The sequence below is a fragment of the Amblyomma americanum genome, chromosome 10 (assembly GCF_052857255.1).
Source record: "Amblyomma americanum isolate KBUSLIRL-KWMA chromosome 10, ASM5285725v1, whole genome shotgun sequence".
Taxonomy (NCBI): Eukaryota; Metazoa; Arthropoda; class Arachnida; order Ixodida; family Ixodidae; genus Amblyomma; species Amblyomma americanum.
Genome location: NC_135506.1, coordinates 25,851,440 through 25,867,537, shown reverse-complemented (window position 1 = coordinate 25,867,537; position 16,098 = coordinate 25,851,440). Strand labels below are relative to the sequence as shown.

The 16,098-nt window shown below is 49.0% G+C and overlaps 1 pseudogene; it reads left to right on the top strand.

Moving 5' to 3' along the window:
- Positions 1-654: 654 nt before the first annotated feature.
- On the top strand, positions 655-803 carry LOC144108945 (U2 spliceosomal RNA; annotated as a pseudogene).
- The last annotated feature ends 15,295 nt before the right edge of the window (positions 804-16,098 follow it).

The following is a 16,098-nucleotide window of genomic DNA, read 5'->3' as shown; positions in this document are numbered from 1 at the left end:
GTGTTCTGAGTGCCGCTCGTAGCTGTTACTTCGCTTGCGTGCATAGCTGTAAATGTACTCTTCGCAACAATATGATTTTTTTAACGGAAACCTTGTATCATCTGCGATTACACACACTAATGCACGCCGCCGGCTTTTCTCGCAATGGGGTTTCACCTTTAAATTTTCTGTAATGACCAGGCCGTCGCTGCGTATCGATACAAGGAATATAAACACTTCAGTGCAGTTTTCCTGCCTGTGTGCCGGCCATATTATAAAGTTGAAACGAACGATACATTTGGGTACATAGAATACATAAACTTACTCATCAGAGCAACTAACCGTTTGAAACGGAACACCGCCGAAGCCTCAGTACTGCGAAATTGAACGTCATCATATAAGACGCAGCATAAGTAATCAAGTGCCCAAAAGAGTTCTTTAAATAACTTGAGCTGTTAATTTGTATGGACCCTTCTCTGATGTGACGCTAGCTTATTCGCAGTACTTGTGCGAACTTGTAATGCTAACTAGACAAAATGCCAAATCTTTTGCCGAAAAATCTTCGGTTATTGTTCTGGAACCTTGTGCGTACCATGTAGTAAGCGAGGGGAGTGGCAGGGGGAAATGAGCAGAGAGGCCTATGTTCTAGAAAGTAGTTTTTTAGTGCGTTTGCACTTATATCCGGATTGTCCGGACCAGTGGAGTATCTGTTACGGGCCCAAGTTCGCCTTATTTTTGGAAATGTGGCGGAGAGTTTGAAGAATGCTTCACTCCCGCCACCGGTTGCCCGGTATTGCACTACCTCCGGGATCGGCCTCGTCTTTAGCGCGTCTATACTATCCTGTCTTTCTACCCCATCTTTCAACTCTCCTTCTAACATCACGTGGTAGCGATTGTGGCTCGGCTTGAGCCAGTGAGCAGGCCTGTGCACTTTCTTTTTTCCTGGCAGTAACTGACACCACTTTAAAAAAAACGTAGTAGTAGGAAATGGTGTTATTAAAATAATAATACAAAGGAAAAAGTTTTTGCTAGCCCCTGCACATGCCATCGATGCTGAAGCACCTTAGCTGGGGCAGCGGAAATAAAGGATAGCAGGCAGAATGGAGAAATGAAATGAAAGAGGTGAGGGGACAGGAAGAGAGCATAGGGGGAGAAGTAATATGTACAAACTATTTACACAATAAGTAATGTGTCCAGGTTGTGCGCGTGATTAGTTCATTTTAGAGGAATTAAATCACACACGCGCACAGCACTGTGTTGGCTACAACTGGAGTAGGGCGTCCAGTTATTAATCGTTCAAAATAGAACTCGCGGAGCGTTCGGTCACTGCGTGTAGCTACCTGACGGAGAACAGACGGGATGTCAATCTCGTGTGTTCGAGGAATGCACAGAGGCTCACCAAAGTTCGCTCACGAGTGCGCGCACTGCCCTGCGGCCACAATAGGGCGCAGGGCATACTACCAGACTCCATCAAGACGCTATTGTGGTTTCGGCGTCACTTTTAAAAACCGCTTCTCGGTCCTCCGACATTTGTGTTTATAGGAATCGTGGCTCTGATAAGACGACAAAACATGTACTTCTACATGAATATGTACATGTATTTTGACCATACCCTGTGCCCATCCCGGAGATACACCCGAAGTGCTGTACACTAAGCCGCCTTAATACTCACCCCCTGTAGGATATTGAAATATTCGGGAGAGACCACAGCAGTCGTCTGTTCTTAATGTTCGCCAGGCATCGCTGCACTTGTTAAAGCCGTCGGCCTTGCGGCACAGGCTGTGACTGACACGTGCTTCCCATGGCCATCGTTCGCGTCCTGCATCCTCGCTTTACCTGTCCGCTTTTGATGCCCTTTTATTTACAGTGCTACGAGGCCAAACTCCACGTTGTTTTGATTAATCTCCCCGCTTTTCATTTCCTCCCTGTTGCTTTGATAGTGTGCGCATAGGAACCGTACTTTTGGCGTTTGATCAAAACTTTCTCTTGCACTTCACTGAGCTTAAATGAACTACGGCAAAGAGTATGAGTAGATGAGATGGCGACTCGAGAAGGTCGAACAGCCTGCTGCACCTTCCAAATGCCTGCCCCCTGTTTTGCGTTTTTACCGGGGATGGATTGGATTAAGTTTTGAAGCGTCAGGTTCTCTGAAGGATGCCCGGGAAGGGGTGGTACTTATGGTTGCTAAAAAAGATGCTACACTCGCTCTTTTCCCCTCGCTCTAGGATACACCGACGGTGGTGGTGGTGGAAGACATTTATGGGCAGATGCACTTACAGAAGGTTATGCTTGAGCTGACCCAGAGGGGCCCATGCCTTACAAATACGGGGTGGAGGTCCATAGTTCGGGACCCCACTGGCGTCGGCCGCCGCCCGGGTTCACCCGACCGAAGCCCGTTGGGCCTGTAGGTCAGAAAATCCGAGCAGGGTCGCCTCCGAGTCGTCCCTGTTGGGGTTGCGGCGAGGGGGGATAGCAGGGTTGAAGGGGCAGGCCCACACCACGTGGCCTGTAGACGTCCGAAGAGTTCTCTTTACAGTGCGGACAGCTGCCCGAGAAAGAAGGGTCGAAGTGTTGGCGAGCTGCCGGGCACAGCAAAGTATTAGTATGCAGGCGGAGCAGAAGCCGCTCCGCCTGCATTTGAGAAACCTTTACACATGCAGGGATAAAGGCCGTTGCCAGGTTGATAAAGGAAAACAATGTCTTTGAAGAAGTAAGCTGGAGTGAATTCGAGTTCCTGATCGTCTGCGTCGGAGAGGAGTGCCCGGTGGAAGAGCGCGCGGGCGGCGGCACTGGCTGCCTGCCTCATTTCCCTCAAGGCCCATGTGAGCATGAGCCCGAACGATATTCCAGTGAGCGGGGTCCCCGGTGTAGGCGCTGTTTTGGAGAAGGCGGTAGGCTAAGTACGGTACCGAGCCCTGCTCGACGTTCCGACTAACCTCTTTCATTCGGAAATAATTGTTTTGGAAGTGGTAAGAGATGCAGCCAACACAATGGCGACGACGTGGCTCAGCGGACGAACGGGCGCTTTAAGAAATGCACTCTAAAGCTGTTTACGCCGTGCATTCGGTCTGATTTGTTGTGTTCATTTCGAGAGACGGTTAAGCCGTGACTTGGGGTCATCTTTCTAGCTACAGAAGGAACGCAACAGGTGCCAGGGCCTGTTCCCAGGTGTCCGAATGCCACATCCCGAAGAGCTGTTGCTTGTGCGGCTCGTAAACAAACCCGCGCCAAGCTGCCGTACTCAGTCCTCATGGCTGACACTGCCGAGGTTAAATCATGTGATATTCGAAGATAGGTACAATGGGAGGGGGGGGGGGGGGACAGGTGAACATTTGCTCTGTTTATGCAGAGCACCGCCAACAGGTATCAACTTTCTTTTTTTTATTGCCACTGTGTGCATGCTGGTGTAAATAATGTACAGTTATTCTCAGCTTTATTTTGTCCTCAGTATACAAGATAAAATTTTTTGTACATAAACCTCTGCCTCCTCCAGCAACTTCGCATCTGTGTTTCCAAGGACACGACCCCACGCCAAAGGCGCCGAAGTCGCTAACCCATTCTCAGAATCAGTGTATTAGCTCGGCGGGATCGGCTGGCGTCAGCAGTCCTGGTGGGATCAGTGCCGCTTGTTTGCTTCCCGTGTGTGGGCTCTGCCCTTCCAATCCCCACCCTTCCCAATCCTTCATCTCCCACCCTTCTAGGGAGGCCTGGGAGGCGGAGCTGCTCAGCTGCCATTGCCTGCAGTCCCAACGGACCTTGGTCGCCAGAGCGCAAGCGGCGCTAGACGCCATTGGGGCTCCGGAATAGCTTCTCCACCTAGATTTGTGAAGAGCTGGGCCATAGGGCCTGGGCCCAAACACCTCCTTGTAAATAATAAATGTTTACACCACCACCACCACCGCCCCCCTTTTGTTTGACTTAGCATTAGAGCATTTACTCCTGGCAGTCAATCACCATTCACTTATTAGAGGTCTGGCGTTGCCAGGCAGTGAGGCAGTGCGGGTCACTGCTTATGCAGATGGCATCACACTCTACTTAGCTGATGAACGCAGCCTGCTCGAAGCTTTAAACGTTTTTCGTGAGTACGCCTCCTTGTCGGGGGCTGCTCTTAATTATTCGAAGAGTCATTACTTTTTTGTGGGCAATCGTCAGAGACGTATTACATGGGCGACACCTTTGCAGTGGTGTGCGCAGATGAGCATTTTAGGCGTGACCTACGAGAGTGGTGGAATATGGGATGATATGTGGTCTTCGGTCGTAGAGGGCACAACAGCTCCTGAGCGGAGGGCCCAGTCATTTGACCTGCCTCTGCTTGAGAGGCGCTACCTGGTTTAGACGGTCGTGCTGGGTGCCTTCTGGTACCTTTGCCACATTGTTAAACCACCCCTGCGCGTCATAAGGCGGGTGCAGACTACAGATTTTTCTTCTTTCTTTTTTGGTCAGGCGGAACCGAGCTTGTGGCTCGTGCTGTTCTTGGGTAACTACGGGAGAGAGGCGGTTTTGCCTTTCCAACTTTGTCCATCACGTCCGCGTTAGCTTTGAAGTGCATTTTGCGTATCCTGCTGGGAGACTCGTCCCCGGCGCGAAACCTAGCGCGGTACTTTTTGGGCCCTTCTTGGCGCTTTTTTAATCCCTCGGCCCCTGTTAATCATGGACCGCAATCAGAGCAGCCTGCCGCTTTCTATGCTACGTCAGTGGCCTTTTTCAGACATGTAAGCGCAGTAGCACCTGATGTCAACATCGTTGCAGACCGCGTGGCGGACATTATGGGCTCGGTGTTGTTGCCTGTTGTGCCGGCGGCTCGCCGCTCACCGATGCGCCGAGTTCAATGGGCGCGCATAGCGTTGTCGCCTCTCCAGGACCATTTACGTGACTTTGTTTGGAAACTTGGTTGGCCAGTGCTGCCTACTTGTGATCGCTTAGAACGATGGGGTGTTTTACGCTCCAGAACCTGTCCGAATTGCCCGCTTCCGGAATCTAATCGCCACGCTACAGTCACCTGCGTGGTAGTGCGCGTCTTTTGGCGCGCGGTTCATGGGCAGTGCATTTCGAGCTTTGTGTCCAGCGGCCGCTTCCCCAGCGGCCGTTTTGCTCACCTGTTAATTGTTGCGGGTGTTATGAGTTTATGGCACAATCTATGCACCACAGTCGCTGGCGGCTTTCACCGCCGCGCTTTGTGGCCGGCCGTCTTCGAAGGGAGCTGTTCGGTTTCTTGTCGCAGGAACTCTTTTTCTTGGGAGAGGAAGAGTTCCTCCGGCAGTGGTCGTGCCCATTCATTTCTGTTAACAACGATCGTCTTGCTCTGGTTTTTAGGCCGAACTGGCGCTAAGGTCTTGCTTTCTTTTTTCTGTGTCAGATTATTGCTGTTTCACTCTTCTATGAATAGGTATTCTACCCCGTCTTAAATCGCCCACAAGCAATTCCTATCAGTTGCTAAAATCTGCTTATGGTACCTCTTTAATTGGCTCGCCTTACATTCTTAGGTCATGTCTACTTGTGAATGTCAATGTATCCGGTAACCTTGGCATGTGTGCTTACGTATCTAAATTTTTTTTCCAGTCAGATAATGCGACTGCGTTAAGGAGCTCGTGTCGCAGAAAAGCCGGCGTCGTCAGCGTTCTTGGCTGTGAGCGAAAAATGGCGCATTACGGTGGACACCTGAACCGCGCCTTAAGGGAAGGGATTTTCCTTCCCTTACGGCGCGGTACGAGTGTCCACAGAGAATTGTGAGACAGGCGTCATTTCCATTCCTTAAAACCAATTTCCATTTCAATTTCCTTCTCTAACGGCCCGGTTCGGGTATCCATCGAGATATGTGAGACAGGCGTCCTTTCCTTAAATTACATAACGGGCCACGCGTCGCGCCGAACAGGCGTTGGCGTTCCGTGTACTCCTTGGCAGGTGGTGAATATAATAATAATAATAGTTGGTTTTTGGGGAAAGGAAATGGCGCAGTATCTGTCTCATATATCTTTGGACACCTGAACCGCGCCATAAGGGAAGGGATAAAGGAGGGAGTGAAAGAAGAAAGGAAGAATAGGTGCCGTAGTGGAGGGCTCCGGAATAATTTCGACCACCTGGGGATCTTTAACGTGCACTGACATCGCACAGCACACGGGCGCCTTAGCGTTTTTCCTCCATAAAAACGCAGCCGCCGCGGTCGGGTTCGAACCCGGGAACTCCGGATCAGTAGTCGAGCGCCCTAACCACTGAGCCACCGCGGCGGGACTGGTAAAAAGCCTTTAAGCCTTTATTTAATGAAAGAGGTGAGGCCCTTTAAAGAGCCCCGCAATGGGTGGAGTCCTTATTACGGGACCCCATTGGTCGAAGCCGCCAGCTTAGCCCTCTTGACCAAAGCGTTTTGGACCTGAAGGCCCGAACAGCCAAGCAGGGCCGCCTACCATTCCTCTCTGGTTGGGTTGGGGCGGGGGAGAGAGCTGAGTTGCGCTGGTAAGCCCAAACCTAATGGTAGGTGTCAGCCACCTCCCCACAGTGTTCGCACCTGCCAGTGAACGCGGAATCGAAGTGAAATGGAAAAATTGTTAGCGCTACAACGTACAGCGGTTCGATTATTGATGCCCTCCAGAACCTACATCAGCGCAGGTGAACTAATTAGCAGCTTGCTATACCACCTGTAAGAATCTCCTACACTATCAGATTCTGCCTTCTTGTATACACAAAAATAGCACAGTCCTACAACAGATTCTACAATCAATTCCTTAGCAGAGATACGATTTGCTTTTTTCGGAAAACCTCAGTTGTAGTAGAGCGTCCTAGTACCAGTTATAGAAAGAAAAATGTGGGATATCAAATCATGCTAATCTGTAATTCTCGCCGTAAATTGATTGATATTGCAAAGAAATTTAAAACGGCTTCCATATTAAATATGCGTGAGTGCTGGAATTTCATATAACGGTCTGCATGATTTTTGTAATGCGCGGTCTGGTGATCTTCCTTCTTTTTTCTTTTTACTCCTTACTCCCACCCTGAACAGAGCATTCTTTTAACTAATTGCCTTTAAATATGCTTACCATCACGCCTTTTGGTCTGGTCTGTATCATTCCGTCAAGCGTTACGTTGCCGCTTGCGACCTGTGTCAACGTCGGAAAAGGCCCTCCACTTTGCCTGCCGGTCTCCTACAACCCATTGACGTACCTCCGGAACCTTTTCACTGTGTTGGCCTCGACCTTCTTGGCCCTTTTCCCACGTCCCTCTCCGGCAACAAGTGGATCGCTGTCGCAACTGATTATACGACTCGGTACGTCATCACGCATGCTTTGCCTACCATCTGCGCTACCGATGTCGCCGATTTTCTTCTCCAAAACGTCATTCTTCACAATGGCGCCCCTCGTCAGCTGCTCACCGACCGCGGTCGTTATTTTCTGTCCCGCGTATTTACTGACATTCTTCGTTCGTGTGCCAAGCAGCACCAGCTCGCGACAGCTTACCATCCACAAACCAACGGGCTTACAGAACGGTTCAACCGCACGCTCACCGGCATGTTAGCAATGTACGTCTCACCAGACCACCGAGATTGGGACGCTGCCTTGCCTTTTGTGACGTTTGTGTATAACTCTTCACGGCATGACACAACAGACATTCCTCTTTCTACCTTTTGTTTGGTAGGCACCCCATCTTGACTTTGGACACACTCATTCTTCAGTACCCGCCACTGCTTGCGCTCAGGACGCCATCGCTCAGGCCACGCTGGCGCGCCAAATAGCCCGTAGTCAGCTCCGTGCCTCTCAAGCTTCCCAAAAGTCCGCCTACGACCGCCACCACCGGGCCGTCGAATATCACCCCGGATCCCTCGTCCTTCTCTGGACGCCGTCTCGCAGCGTCGGTCTCTCCGAGAAGCTCCTTTCTCACTACCGTGGCCCTTACCGTGTGGCGCGCCGTGTCTCCGATGTGAACTATGAAATTGCTCCCCTTGAGTCCTCGCCATCGTCCTCCGGCCCCTCTACCGACGTCGTCTATGTCTCCCGCCTAAAACCATATCACGACGCTCATATGTCGCCACTGTAACACCGAGCATCAGCCGGGGTCCTCAAGCGAGTTAACGAGTGGACGAAGACGATGGCGACAACGAAGTTCTGGCTGTGTTCTGAGTGCCGCTCGTAGCTGTTACTTCGCTTGTGTGCATAGCTGTAAATGTACTCTTCGCAACAATATGATTTTTTTAACGCAAACCTTGTATCATCTGCGATCACACACACACTAATGCACGCCGCCGGCTTTTCTCGTAATGGGGTTTCACCTTTAAATTTTCTGTTAAGACCAGGCCGTCGCTGCGTTTCGATACAAGGAATATAAACACTTCAGTGCAGTTTTCCTGCCTGTGTGCCGGCCATATTATAAAGTTGAAACGAACTATACATCTGAGTACTGAGAATACATAAACTTGAGTATCAGAGCAACGAACCGTTTGAAACGTAACACCGCCGAAGCCTCAGTACTGCGAAATTGAACGTCATCATATAAGACGCAGCATAAGTAATCAAGTGCCCAAAAGAGTTCTTTAAATAACTTGAGCTGTTAATTTGTATGGACCCTTCTCTGATGTGACGCTAGCTTATTCGCAGTACTTGTGCGAACTTGTAATGCTAACTAGACAATATGCCAAATATTTTGCCGAAAAATCTTCGGTTATTGTTCTGGAACCTTGTGCGTACAAAGTAGTAAGCGAGGGGAGTGGCAGGGGAAAATGAGCAGAGAGGCCAATGTGGTGGTGGTGGTAGTGGTTTTATTAAAATAATAGTAAAAAGGAAGGAAAAGATTTTTGCTAGCCCCGGCATCTGCCATCGATACTGAAGCACCTGAGCTGGGCAGCGGAAATAAAGGACAGCAGGCAGAATGGAGAAATGAAATGAAAGAGGTGAGGGGACAGGAATAGAGGACAGGGGGAGAAGTAATATGTACAAACTATTTACACAATAAGAAATGTGTCCAGGTTGTGCGCGTGGTTAGTTCATTTTAGAGGAATTAAATCACACACGCGCACAGCACTGTGTTGGCTACAACTGGAGTGGGGCGTCCAGTTATTAATCGTTCAAGGTAGAACTCGCGGAGCGTTCGGTCACTGCGTGTAACTACCTGACGGAGAACAGACGGGACGTCAAGCCCGTGTGTTCGAGGAATGCACAGAGGCTCACCAAAGTTCGCTCACGAGTGCGCGCACTGCCCTGCGGCCACAATAGCGTCTTGATGGAGTCTGGTAGTATGCCATGCGCTCTATAGGCCGCGAGCATATCGCGACGAGCATCGGCGAACGCGGAGCAGCGAAGGAGCATATGTTATAGTGTTTCCACTGCACCGCATCCGTCACAGACATCACTCGTCGCGATTCCGTGACGCACCCGTCGTTCCCCGGGCCACACGCAGCCAATGCGCGCGCGGAGGATCATTGCACGTTGCGACCGTGTAAGTGCGCTAGAAATTAGTTTTTTAGCGCGCTAGCACTTTTAAAAAAATGTACTAGAAGTGGTTTTATTAAAATAATAATAAAAAAGGAAAAGATTTTTGTTAGCCCCTGCACATGTCCTCGATGCTGAAGCACCTGAGCTGGCGCGGCTTTGGTTTTCGGGAAAAGGAAATGGCGCAGTATTTGTCTCACATATCGGCAGAATATTATTAGTGCGCTAGCACTTTTAATAAAATTGTAGTAGTAGGAAGAGATGAAGGAGGGAATGAAGAATACAGAAAGAACGAGGCGCCGTAGTGGAGGGCTTCGGAATAATTTCGACCACCGGGGGATCTTTAACGTGCACTGACTTCGCACAGCACACGGGCACCTTAGCGTTTTTCCTCCATAAAAACGCAGCCGCCGCGGTCGGGTTCGAACCCGGGAACTCTGCTCAGGCAGCAGAAATAAAGGATAGAAGGTAGAATGAAGAAATGAAATGGAAGAGGTGAGGGTACAGGAAGAGAGGATTGGGGGAAGAAGAATAGGTGCTGTAGTGAAGGGCTCCGGAATAATTTCGACCACCTGGGGACCTTTAACGTGCACTGACATCGCACAACACACGGGCGCTTTAGAATTGAGTTTGGTTTGGTTTTTTAGGGAAAGGAAATGACGCAGTACCTGTCTCACATATCGGCGAACACCTGAACCGTGCCGAAAGGAAAGGGATAAAGGAGGGAGTGAAAGAATAAAGGAAGAAAGAGGTGCCATAGTGAAGTGCTCCGGAATAATTTTCGACCACGTGGGAATGTTTAACGTGCACGGACATCGCACAGCACACGAACGCCTTAGCGTTTTGCCTCTTTCGAAACGGAGCCGCCGCGGTTGGGTTCGAACCCAGGTACTCCAGATCAGTAGCAGAGCTCTCTAACCACTGAGCCACCGTGGCAAATCGACTTTCAAAAAGCGAAAGCTTTACTGCCCGCGAACTTGCGATTTCCCCGTGGCAGTGCTCCGAGGAGGCACATGACGTCACAACGCGCACCTCGCCGCGAATAGTTCTCTCTCTCTCGCTCCCTAGTCACTACTGCGCATGCGCCACTAGTAGCACCGAGCCACAGTTGTTCCGCCGCTGCGCAGCGCCACGCCTTCCCTCAAAATCCAACTGTCAATTTTCAGTCTTCTCTTTCTTCCTTCTCTCCCCGCTTTATCGCTTTCTTTACGGCGCAGTTCGGGTGTCCACCGAGATATGTGGGACGGTTACTGTGCCATTTCCTTTCCTCAAAAACAAAACAAGTGAGCCGACGGCGTCTATCGAGTTCATTGGAGTTGACTACCTTGCAAAGGCCGTTCATTTTCACGATAGGAATGCGCACAACCAGCTCCGTGGGTCAGTGGAGACCTAAATCTCGCTTTCGCTTTGTATATCCTGGATTAGCTGAGCTAATTCACATTAATCTTTTTTCGTCTCCATGGAAATGCGGCCCCCGTCCTTCCCTTACGGCGCGGTTCGGGGGTCTACCGAGATATGTGAGACAGCTACTGCTTTTTTTTCTTTGAAAATTGAAAATTGGTTGTTGGGGAAGAGAAATGGCGCAGTATCTGTCACAGATCGGCGGACACCTGAACCACGGCAAGATAAAGATCCCCATCTGGCGGAAATTACTCCGAAGCCCAGAACCAATTTAAAACTAAGTTTTAACTGCGCAAAACGACGATCATTTTTTAGCAAATTGCGCAGGAACGTTCTCACGTCTCGTTGGACACCTCAACCACGCCATGGGGAGGTGATGGTTTATGGGGGTTTATGGGTGTGCAATCTGCGGCGGCTTAGTGGTTAGGTGCGCAGCTGCAGCGCCGTTGTACCCTTGCTCGAACCCGGTCGCGGGGGCCACGCTTGCCGACGTGTCTTTGCCAGTGCTGCACCCAAGTAGTTTAACCGGTTAGTAGAGCAAGCGTGTCGTGCTCGCTGACCGTGCGGCCCGACCAACCCAACCAACCAACTGGTGCTGGCCCATCGATCTCGTCATCGCTGCGCATCCAGCTAGCCCCGTCAGTCGAGAGAGGGAGAGTGTTGCGTGTAGCGAAGGGGGCTACAAGGACCGGTCGCAAAGGGAGCGGCTGTATGTCTCTCCGCTGGCAGCAGTTATATATGACTTTTCGGAATAAAGACCAACTTCATTTACTCTAGCGATAGCGTTAAAGACCCCGTTACCCAGAAAGTCCGGCTTTGGCGTTGTGAGCGGAAAGCCATGAGCATGACTTTGGCAGGTGGTGGCCAGAGAGCAACTTAGAAGGCAGGTGGGCCACCTAAGTGAGGTGACCTTGCGGCGTCATCACAACCTGCCCACCAGATTGTGAGCAAACTGCCTACTGTGGCAGGTGGTAGTTAAATTAATGATTGGTCTCTAGGGGAGGGCAACCTGCACCGCACAATGCCCACCGCTGGGAGCACCTGCCATCGCAGGGCAGTGACACATCGCTTAACCGCTGCACCAGGGAGGTATGAGTCTATGAATGTAAAGTAGAGAATTATGTTCCAGGTTTGAGAGTTTATGTTATGATAATAAACCTAATGTAAACGAATGGTGAATGAACATAATGAGAGCGCAAGATTTATCAGAGATGCCATGTTGCCAGTAAAGATAGAAATATAAGTCGAGGGAAGATTGAGGACGACACGGAATGATGGTGTCTTATGGAAGGAGCTAACATCAACCTGAGCAAGCTTCGCAAGGCAGCGGAAGACACGGGAGACCGTCATGTTTTGCTTCATGAAGTCACAAAGAGTCGAACGCAACTTAGAAATTGATCAGCAACACAATGAAGGGGTTCTCCAGTAAAAAGTGCAAAAGTTTTCAGTGGTTCTAATGGGCGCTTCATAGAAACCTATTACGAGCTCTCGCAAAATTTATACCGCGAAAGTAGAGGTAAAACAGCGGCTTCTTTTTGTGTGCGTGCAACAATGATTGATCGTCAGTATCCCTCAAAGAAATACCTCAAAGACGCGAGAAAACTGATGTTGAGAAAAAAATATTACCTTCATTAATGTTCAGAAAGAAAGATTACCTTTATTGCCCAACAACGCCTTCATTTCACTGCGTCTTCGGAGTGGCGCCATGACAAAATCGAAATCGAAGGTATAGTCTAGACGTCACTGCAAGAAAGAAACTTGTATGCCAGACTCATCGCAATTGCAAGGAGCAAAAACTAATCAAGGATAATAGATAAGGGGTGTTTTGAGTGATCAATAAAGTTCGTTTTCGCATGTACACACCCAGATGAAATCTTTGACACGGTCAGCAATTCATCCGCCTGGGCTCGAAGGCGAAGCGCACTTCTCTCCCTCGCTCTGAATTGCTCCACTAAATGTCTGGTCATAGCGCTTTCCAGTAGGATGAACGATATGCGAACAGTTATTATATACCAGGTACTTATTGTTATTGGTAATAACGCCGCTCATAATTACCTGATTCCCACATGTTAAAACCAAGGGAGCACTTATGATACACGAGCAGTGGAGGGCTCCGGGGTAATTTCAACGAACTATGATCCTTTAAAATGGGCATAAGTCTCCACAAACAAATATTTTCGCATTTCGCCTGCATTATTTTCTTCTGGTCTATCTGGGATCGAACCCGCTACCACATCCTAAGCAGCAAAATTCCTCAACACCTCAGCCGAAGCGGGGGATGTCTCTCAATCAAGGACAATTTGAGCCTACGAATTTTAGCAAGCAGCGGCGTTGCAGATCTTTTTGTGCGGAACGTTGGCAAATTCCTCAACTTCATTCAAATTACTCGAGTACTTCTGAGAATCTTCTCTTAGTTCTGGTGTTTGCCGACCTCTTGGCCGTTTGTTTGTTCCGCCATGCGTTCACCTCACCTCAACTAACCACCTATCATAACAGCTAAAGGTCACCTGTTGGCTAACCTTTGCCGCGATCGACCTAAGTTACACAAGCTGGCCACGTTCGTGCAAGGTCCACCGCTCCGCACAGGCCATCCCTTTGATACTTGTGCCCCTTCCTATACACGTCGCGGCATACTCGAAAGCAGCGTGCCGAGGGATGGCTTCGTTTACGAGTACTACCTCATTAAAGCAGCTGTTGCTTATGACCACTGAAAAATTTCAATCACGATTTAATAATACTCTGGTCCTTCGGCGTGGGTACAGATGTGGTACTTACTCCTACATTTTGTGCTTTCCGCTGTGCAATGAAATTCCTAGAAGGAAGAAAATAAAGAACTCAGAGGGACATTAATACTACGGACTCGAATAGGGTTATGAGGCCTAAGGGATTCCAAGAATAGATCAATGGATTCCAAGAGGAGGCAAGTGATGCGGCACTCAGTCGCAGTGACAACTGTATGTTGCCTTCTGCGGAACCCGCTGCGATATCTGCGCCTCGGGTTCTTGTGCGTAATCAGGGAATCGACCGACTTCCAAAACCGTACAGACATGCACTGCACCAGAGATGCGACAAAGTGAGTGTAATAATAATTTATCTATAGGAAACTGTTTGGCGTAACGGTAAGAGACAGGATGAGGGCAGGGTGGGTGAGGGAACAAATGCGGGTTACTGTCACCCTAGTCGAAATCAAGAGGAAGAACTGAGCTTGGGCACGGCATGTAATGCGAGTGCGAGATAATACCGATGGTCTTTAAGGGTAAGGGAATGTATTCCAAGAGAAGGCAAGCGTAGCAGAGGGCGGCAGAGGCATACTAATTCCGATTATAATGATTAACGAATAAAATGACTAAGAGGCCAGAGAAGATCACAGGTCGTTCGTTGGGCAAATCACAAAGTCGCCGCTAACGCCAGAACACAGCAACAGCGGGCCAGAACTTCTGCCGGGACCAAACGACAGCGGGATCGCCTTCGTAAACACCGGACAAGAGCCTAGAAGCGAGTAACACCTTGTACAGTGGCGTCTTTGGTTGTAGTGCAGCGAAGCTCTCACGATTGCCTCGGACACTCGGCTGCGTTGGAATCTTGATCGGTGGACGAGGCTTCTATTGAAAGTGACGTTGATTAGTCGTTCGCCGTTCTCGGTGAAGGTTCGACAGACGAACTCAACGAAACCAGTTGATAGAGGTTTGTTTACTGACATCGCTCGGTGTGTATTCCTCACAACAAAACACTTCGCAGTACGCAAGTATTCCTGCAATGCCGTATTCTAGACCTAGCGCGGAGTAGACTGCAGTTTTTGTCCAGATTACATGTTCCAGCTAAGTACATTTCCTCCACTTGATATCCCATGTCCTACATTCTAGGACCAAATTTAGAAAGTTAGAAAATTGTAAGATACTGTTATAGAAATATTGAAGTTAAATGTCCATTCTTCTGATATGTAGCAAAATATCTCCCTTAAAATGTTTCCAATGATCGCATCGAAAAGGTAAGGCTGTCATAGAAAACAAATTGGGAACGTTTTTGACGATAGCAAAAAAAACAATAATATAAAAAAATGACTGCCGTCGGGTGGTCGCCGAAAATATAGATTGTTACTGTGAAATTTTGCATTATACGAAAAATGGCGCTTATAAGCGGTTTCTCGCTTAAATATGATTTTGCCCAGAATTGTTTCGTATGCTACGATACTGGCAAACCCAATTTGTTCTCTAAACCACGCCGTCTCTTGACACTACCCGTTTCATGTCTCTTTTCATTACTCGCTTGACGGAGGGCGCTAGCAATCAAAATGGAATGGGATTGGAGCAGGAAATGGCTTTATTACGTACCCCAGGCCCACATTCATCTAGATTAAACGTTCTCACTTCCAGGTCCTTTCTTGAAGCCACTACAAACACACCTAAGGGTTATAAATAACAAAAAAGGAGCACCATCAAGACGGAGTGTCTTCTCGAACGGAAGATGGATGCAAAAACTCCAGGACAACAGCCATACACTGGCGTGACAGTAAGAGAAGCAAGCAATATCGCTAATTGCCTCATGAGCTTGAAGGGCAGTGAGTGTTTGAACCCCAGTCGATCAGTCCCGTCGGCTTTGCTTTCGTCAGCAGGGTGTCGTCGTCCGCATTTATGGTTCTTCCAAAAAAGACATCTGGGAAAAGTGTGCGGAAGGAGCACGCCGAAAATTTCTGGCGTCTACTGTTTGCTTTTGGCTTAATCGTCAAGGATTGCTCGGTTTTTCATGGGTTATTCAGTTAGCTATGAATTTTCTCCAAGGCTGGCTAAGCTTATTTTACGCAAGCGTAAATTAATTAACAAGCGCTGGCACATGACCTGGCTAGCCAATAAAAAGAGGCGCAGTACTAATGCTGGAAATACAATGCAGTCAGCCGTAATAATTCGAACTTCGTATCGCCAGTGAATGTAGTGCAGAACAAAGGAATGAGGAAACCCATTTTTCCCTCGGATACATGCATCTCGGGCGTGAATAAAGACTTCGAATGCTGCCCTGTGGGAAAGCTTTCTCAATTGAGACAGGCTGATAAGTCAAGGCCATCTCAAAAAACACGGCCTAGATATTAGAGAGAACAATCGCACACATATAACCGCACTTATGAGATCGATCGTAGACAAGAAAACACCTACCAGCAATAGGGACAAAAGGGACCAATGGTTCGTTGTTCAAGGTTTGTCCGCTGTGCTTTTCCTGCGATGGTTTTGGAAGTATGACAAAACAGATGGCCCAAGAGCAACCGTTTCATATAACCGCACGTGTGAGCGTGTTCCGGTTTTCTGTCATTATT